This window comes from Petromyzon marinus, chromosome 13 (assembly GCF_048934315.1).
Source record: "Petromyzon marinus isolate PM22_M1 ecotype Great Lakes invasive population chromosome 13, UKy_Petmar_22M1.pri1.0, whole genome shotgun sequence".
Classification (NCBI taxonomy): Eukaryota; Metazoa; Chordata; class Hyperoartia; order Petromyzontiformes; family Petromyzontidae; genus Petromyzon; species Petromyzon marinus.
The window spans coordinates 6,644,950-6,652,199 of NC_133679.1; the positions used below are offsets into that span (position 1 = coordinate 6,644,950).

Below are 7,250 nucleotides of genomic sequence, written 5' to 3' on the forward strand. Positions count from 1 at the left end.
TTATTACTACCGCTGCTGCTGCTGTCACTGCGACTATGCTCGCACTGATCGTACAAAGTTCGACTGAAGCTGCACATGGGGTCTAGGTACATGCAGCATTTGCCCATGCTGACACTCAAATGCATCCCTCTTTTTATTCAATGCTGCATTTGCATTAGGAGAGATCGACGTATTAATAAAATAGCACCCGATTCGGAAAGTTTGCTGCCTTTTATATTGCCAACTACCAAACGTGATTAGCTTCCTTGCTGTTTTCCTGCGTGAAAGTTGAGTTAATGAGCGCTGTGATTGTAGCTGCAGTACCTGCCCGTAATCAGAGCATGCAGATCTCAGAGGTGCTGCGGAAGCAATTAAACAGTCTTGTGGTCCATTTATCATAGTATGACACATGTCATGTCCGATGGCCGTTAGCAGTGAGTACGGGGAAATCCTATTCCCTTCTATCTGCCTGCAGGACAGAGTGATCTCTTATTTGGTGGGAGAGAGAGAGGCATCACACGCCCATCCCCGGCACAGCTGACAAGCGCCCTTTGATTGCTCTCCCTGGATCATACATAAACATGATCGGCAGGCAAGGCCAGCAATGGACAAAACCCATCACAGCAGTCTCTCGAGTCACTGGCTGCAGATGGTAATTTTGACTTTCCATCGAAAAAACAATTATCACCATCAAAGGGCTTTTGCAAATAAGAGTGCCAACATTTCAAAATTAGTAACGTATACAACACACATTTTTTTTTGTTAACTGAATACTATGCTTTGCAAGCATTGCATTATTTTCTTATTGGACTCAATATGAAAATGTCTACATCTGTGAAATATTGCAAAACATTTAAAAATATATATACGTATTAACAGACTATAATGATTCTAACATGGCTTAATAACGTTAAACTCTGTTGATATTTAAATATGTGTTTCATTTAAATTAACAGCCGGCGTGCAATTAACACGCTGATTATATTTAGGCAAATATAATCCATCTACTGCGCAATATAATTACTCTGTATTTGTTGGTGAAATGAGGTGCCTATTCATAACAACACAGTGATTTATTAGTGAGACCGGTTTACTATTAAAATGCCAACACCAAAAAAGTCGCTAATGTTTAGCAGCTACTCACGCATCTATGTAAATATAAAAAAAAATACAGACAGTTATTGGAAACGTTGTATTTTTATCTGCACGTTTTTAAATGGTCACATGATATTGCATGTGTACCGCATTAATAGTGCTGTGGTAATGGCAACAGTAAAACACTGAGCAAAATATGGCAACTGTAAAATTTACTATGGGAAAATATGCTGTATGCTGTAAATTACATTTCACAAAACTTGAAAAAGATATAGTTCTTATATATAGTACATTGTTCTAATTTACAATGCTAAGGAAATGTATCGACCAATAACTATACATTTCTGTGACGAATGTCACCGTAAATATATATTTTAAGTGACATGACTAACATATCATTTGACATTTTCCCCGTTAGCAGAACCGGTTGGTAAAAATGGATTTGGATAATTATTATTTTGCATGGGCATTTGCAACATGAAATAATGCATTATTCTTGAAGTTCAAGAGTAATGCCATATATGATGGCGCATTACTAATGGGTGGCGTTCAAGTTTCTGTTACGGCTTGCTCATAAAAAAAAGTTTCCTTCCAGTAAAACTGTACATATGTTACTTGTTATTTTTTTATGCTTTGCTGACATCTAGAGGTACCATCTTAAGCGCATCACTTCAACTACCAGTCTAACCTACAGCCATGGCCAGAATGCATTATCCACTAGATTCATAACGATAATTCACCCTCAACGTTCAACTTCGGTCAAAGAGACCTGAAAAGCAGGGTTTCACTCTTGAAAGGAAAGCACAGTTTAAGAAATTACCAAATTAGGGCATATCATCACTAAATTATTGGCAGATGTCTTATGGATAGATTTGTAAAATTCTGGTAACTTGATTCATTGCACTTGAAAACGATGTCTTTATCTTTAAAGCATTAAGGCGAAGAATGCCCTTTTCATAACCACTAATCCATGCTTGACTTCTCTGAAAGCCCATATAATCCTTGGTAAATTCAATCTAAAAAGGTTCTATTCATTCAACAGCTCAATATGTAAAGTTGAGAAGATGCAACCTTTTAGCTCAGCTTTAAGGGGCCTTGGAAGGCATGTGTACAGACAGCAACAAACGACTGATAGGTCGCAAAATATGGTGCCCGACGCAAGACAACCTTCAATTTTCCTGCACAGATTAAACACTGTATGCATTACCTATCTGACTACTGAACGAAATTATGGTATTGTAAGAAAAGTCACCCATTTATTTCTAGACCTGCCAGAAGGGATTATGCCTTGTATCTTAGTTCGATATGGTAATGAACAACGGACAAATACAACTGTGGGAAAACGGGTCGCTTTCAAGGGTCAATAGACCAAATATTTATGGTAAAAATCTAAATCTGCAAGAGAATTAAGTGAATATAATATACATACTTATTGTACAATGGCTATCATAGAGAGATGCATGATATGTTGTTTAAGGGGCACATGCATGTGTTTGTACGTGTTACAGAAAAAAATATACATTTGTCTAGAAGATATAGACAAACTACCATGGCATGCATATTTTAATATTGTTTTGTAATTACAAATATTACCACATTAACACTTTTGCAGGTAAAGAATCGCAATGGGAAGGAGTTTTACGTCAACTGAAACTGCTTCTGTTCAAGCAAATGATGCTCATTCATCAGACTTTCCTTATTTTCACTTCTTCCACTGAAAATGGCAAAATGTACATTTTGAAACCCTGCATGTTGAACTGATGAATTCTGGTCACAGTCACAGGGTTAACACGCTACCAATCGTAGCCATAAATAAAAAAAACTACACCGAACGGACATCTATATCAATGTCTTCAAATGCATGCATGAATTCACAAACGTTGATTTGCTCCCCCCTCACTCACACCCTCTCCCTCTCTCACCACCGTACCCCTATGCTCTCAAAACCCAAGCTCCCCTTTTAAGCACTATGAGGCTGAGTCCATGTCCGTTCTGCCAAGAGCAGCTTCCCCCCCCACCACCCACCCATGAACGGCACTGAAGTGACAAAAAAGGCACCCGGGTTTTATTTTCTAAATAAGAGCCCACTGTGATTGCCTGGAGAGCCATAGTGGGGTCTTTATTCGCCTTCGTGACCCCATGACCCTGCGAGCGTATTTGGCAACAGCTGAAATAATGCATGGCCAGTCAGCCCTGGCCAGCTTGTCGGCTGGAGATTTCATGGGAACATGTGCTTTTATTGGCGGACCGTTAGATAAGTATATTTACAGCTTCTTTTCTCATTTTACTGCGCAGCTTGCTTGCCAAAAATATGCATTTCTGTGAACTAATGGGCCATTTATAAAGACATCATCTGGGCAACCACAAGTTCAATGGCTTTTAGCACCTAATTCATTTGCACATATGCCACGACACGTTTGGGAAACTTGACAGAAATATAAATTTGGACAGATGCAGCGGAACTCTGTAAAAAAAGAAAAATCCACCATGACGAGGATTTAGACACGGCAAGCTTACCTGCTATCAAAAACCCATCAGCACTTGGAGAGAGAAAAAATATCCAGATAGCAAGCAGTACAACCAAACACTGCACATTCTTACGAGTCAAATAATAGACGTACAGTACATATGAGGTAGCTGGATAGTCTGGTGCTTAAACACATTGACCCGTGCACGGTGAGTAGCTCGATTCCCACAGCCACCTAGTAATCTCTGCAGGTAATAATCAACGTGAATTTTTTGGTTTAAAAATGGATGTAAAAAGAGCCTGTGACATCCTTTTCAGGAGTATATTTACGTGTAGTGGTGATATGGGCCACACCTTAAATCTGAACACAGTATTCCCAGGCAATGATCGTCCAAATAAGTAAATACACGAGTTGTTACCATACGTAAGGAATTACTGTAAAGCAAAGATATCCATGACTGAAGAAATAATTAATCTTAACCACATCTCACAACGTTACACAACAGCAATGTAATATACTGTAAGTTATAATAGGTGTATCTTTTCACGTGCAAAATGGAGACTTACAGTATATGCAACATTCATTATCATGGGGAGTATTGAATGAGGCATTGATTTATCATTAACATCGATTATTTAAGCTTGCAATGATTTGCATCAGATTGCATGTATAAGCATTGTTGTGTTTTCATTTGCGTATGTTGTAGCAATAGGTTCGCCTGGCCTTGCTCTTGCTAGAGCCTGCTATAATTACCCAAAGAGGAGTCATTTCGTGTATTGCAATGTGATGCTGAATCATGCCAATTCTTCATAATGACCAGTGAGGCTATGAGTTTAGAATCATAATATCATATACATTCATGATATAACATATATAAGAATAGGTTTTACCCTTTAAGGAAATAAAACATCATGGAGGTCATACTCTTTGTTTTTTTCGGTAAAGTCACGTAGGTAAAATAAAATAAATGAAAACAACTAAATTAAATCACGACGTTTCAGAGGCAACACAAGCTTCCGTCTTCAGGTGGAACAGTCACAGCAAAATAGCTGTCAGGTGGAACAGTCACAGCAAAATAGCTGTTTGAATTAATTTAGTTGTTTTCATACATTTTATTTTAACTACGTGACTTTATCGAAACAACCAAAGAGTATGAATCATTGCAGTCACGAAAGCTTCAAATCTAGAATCATGGAGGTCCCATGATGTAGCTGCTGAACCCCGAGCTCTCAATGTCCTGATAGTGGCATTGTCTTTGTGCTGTTCGCCTTATGGCGTCCTCTGGTCTAACGCTGTTTGAGACTAGGCTCTATTGAAAGCTGTCTCTGATGTGGATCAATCAGTGTCAAAGACAATGCATATAATATCAGAGCATGTTTTTTTGGTTTGCATGTGCACCACAAGTTTACGTGGTTAATGCAGACATGATTCCTTGCAAAAGGTTTAAGTTTGGTTTTTAACATCTTAACACCTGTTTTATTGCCAGAAATGGTAAAACCCCATTTTCTTATATTTTGATACTGGCAAGGGAGGTCCCATGATATATAACATATATTTAAAAATACAATGACATTATTTTTTAATTCACTTTCCCACATTGACATTAATAATAAAAAGAACCACAAATAATTTCCCAGGTCCTCGTTGACCTTAATCTACTGTATTGTGAAAAGAAAAAACGAACTGATTTTGATCGTGCCATTATTCTCAATTGCAAACTGATTGCAGGTTGTCACTATGATTTTTAGCCAAACAGTGCATATATGATTTCCTTTGCTCTCTCATAAGTGCCTATGCCTACTTCATTAAACTTGGGCGATACATCAGCGCACAAAATGTCTAAGGCCTACTTATAGAATCGTAAACATTCATCTAGGAGTCAGCTAAATAGCGTAATCAACTGTGATATAACTGATTTCTCAATTTTACAAAGCTGCCTGGAGAGATGCAAACACACACACAGGGACTGATTCCCATTTGGACAAGCAACAATGCTGTTTTATGGTCCAAAACAGGGGTATGCATGTATCTAAGATACCTCCCAACCAAGTACAGAATGTAACTTGATGGGGCTTACATTCAATTAATATGTACATTTTTGGACAGCTCCCTTTTCCTCAGTCTGTGCCCACGAGCCTGACTGGTCAGTCAAATCCTGGATGTAAATGGTATTTACGTTGAAAAACCAAAACCTTGATGATACATTTTGACTAAAAACTTTCGTGACTGCAGGAATTCATATTCTTTGGTTCTTTCGGTAAAGTCCGGTAGATAGGAAAATAAAAATAAAGTGAATAAAAATAATACAAATATTAAAAAACAAAAAAACACTAATGTAGACTGGTTCTTAATCGGAGTGAGTGTACTGGCAGTCTATAATGTAGACTGTCTACATCAGTTTATTTTTTTTCATTCACTTAATTTTTATTTCCCTATCTACATGACTTTACCGAAAGAACCAAATAATATGGACCTTGATGGTAGTTCAATTCGTGCTCTGTGTGTTCAGCATTGACTTCACACAGTGGAATAATTATACATAATAACAATAATAACAATGTGAAAACCTTTTGAATACCTCATACCTTCTCGTGACTGAATTTGGTTCATTCAGATATTTCAATGAGTATGGATATTAAATTTCGATTTAAAGCTTTCGTGACTGCAAGGATTCATCTTCTTTGGTTCTTTCGGTAAAGTCACGTAGAATGAGAATAAAATAATAAAATAAAATAAGACGATAAAATTCTCACGACGTTTCGGCCACAACACAAGTAGCCCTCTTCAGGTGAAGTAACAAAACTGTCGGGACGACAGAGCTCCAATGAACGCCGCTAAGATTCGCAGCGTCCTTTAAGCTGGTTGAGAGAAGGCACCTTGACAAAGGGGTTTACATATCAAACAGGAGAATTTAGCATTGAAATAGCTGAGGGATTAGCTTGTGACTGGTCACAGAAATAGCTGTGTTAAAGTCAAAGCCTACACATCCACAGAGGCATCTAGTACATATCAAACAGGAAAAATTTAACATTGACATAGCTGAGGGATTAGCTTGTGACTGGTCACAGAAATAGCTATGTTAAAGTCAAAGCCTACACATCCACAGAGGCACCTAGTACATATCAAACAGGAGAATTTAGCATTGAAATAGCTGAGGGATTAGCTTGTGACTGGTCACAGAAAAAGCTATGTTAAAGTCAAAGCCTACACATCCACAGAGGCACCTAGTACATATCAAACAGGAGAATTTTGCATTTAAATAGCTGAGGGATTAGCTTGTGACTGGTCACAGAAATAGCTATGTTAAAGTCAAAGCCTACACATCCACAGAGGCACCTAGTACATGGACGCCAAAGGGGGCTGTAACAACTCAACTATCATACAGTAAACCAATGTGAGAAAAAACCTAAGTCTGAATTACATCAATATAATAAATGTACTCAATATATTCTTCAATAAGCTGAGCTATTAACAGCAACTGGGTATACACTGCACTATAAAATGAATACCATATAGTAAACCAATAAAAACCAAAATATAAACTACCTCAATGTTATCAATAAACTCTATATATTCTCCAATCAGCTCAGCGTTCATTGGAGCTCTGTCGTCCCGACAGTTTTGTTACTTCACCTGAAAAGGGCTACTTGTGTTGTGGCCGAAACGTCGTGAGAATTTTATTGTCTTATTTTATTTTATTATTTTATT

At 37.7% G+C, this 7,250-nt stretch overlaps 1 long non-coding RNA gene across 1 annotated transcript; it reads right to left on the reverse strand.

Moving 5' to 3' along the window:
• Positions 1-5,944: 5,944 nt before the first annotated feature.
• Positions 5,945-6,744, reverse strand: LOC142924423 (uncharacterized). Its single transcript, XR_012941639.1, has 2 exons — positions 6,602-6,744; positions 5,945-6,487 (listed from the first exon to the last, which is right to left on the reverse strand). It is a non-coding gene; the product is annotated as an uncharacterized LOC142924423 (long non-coding RNA).
• Between the last annotated feature and the right edge of the window lie 506 nt (positions 6,745-7,250).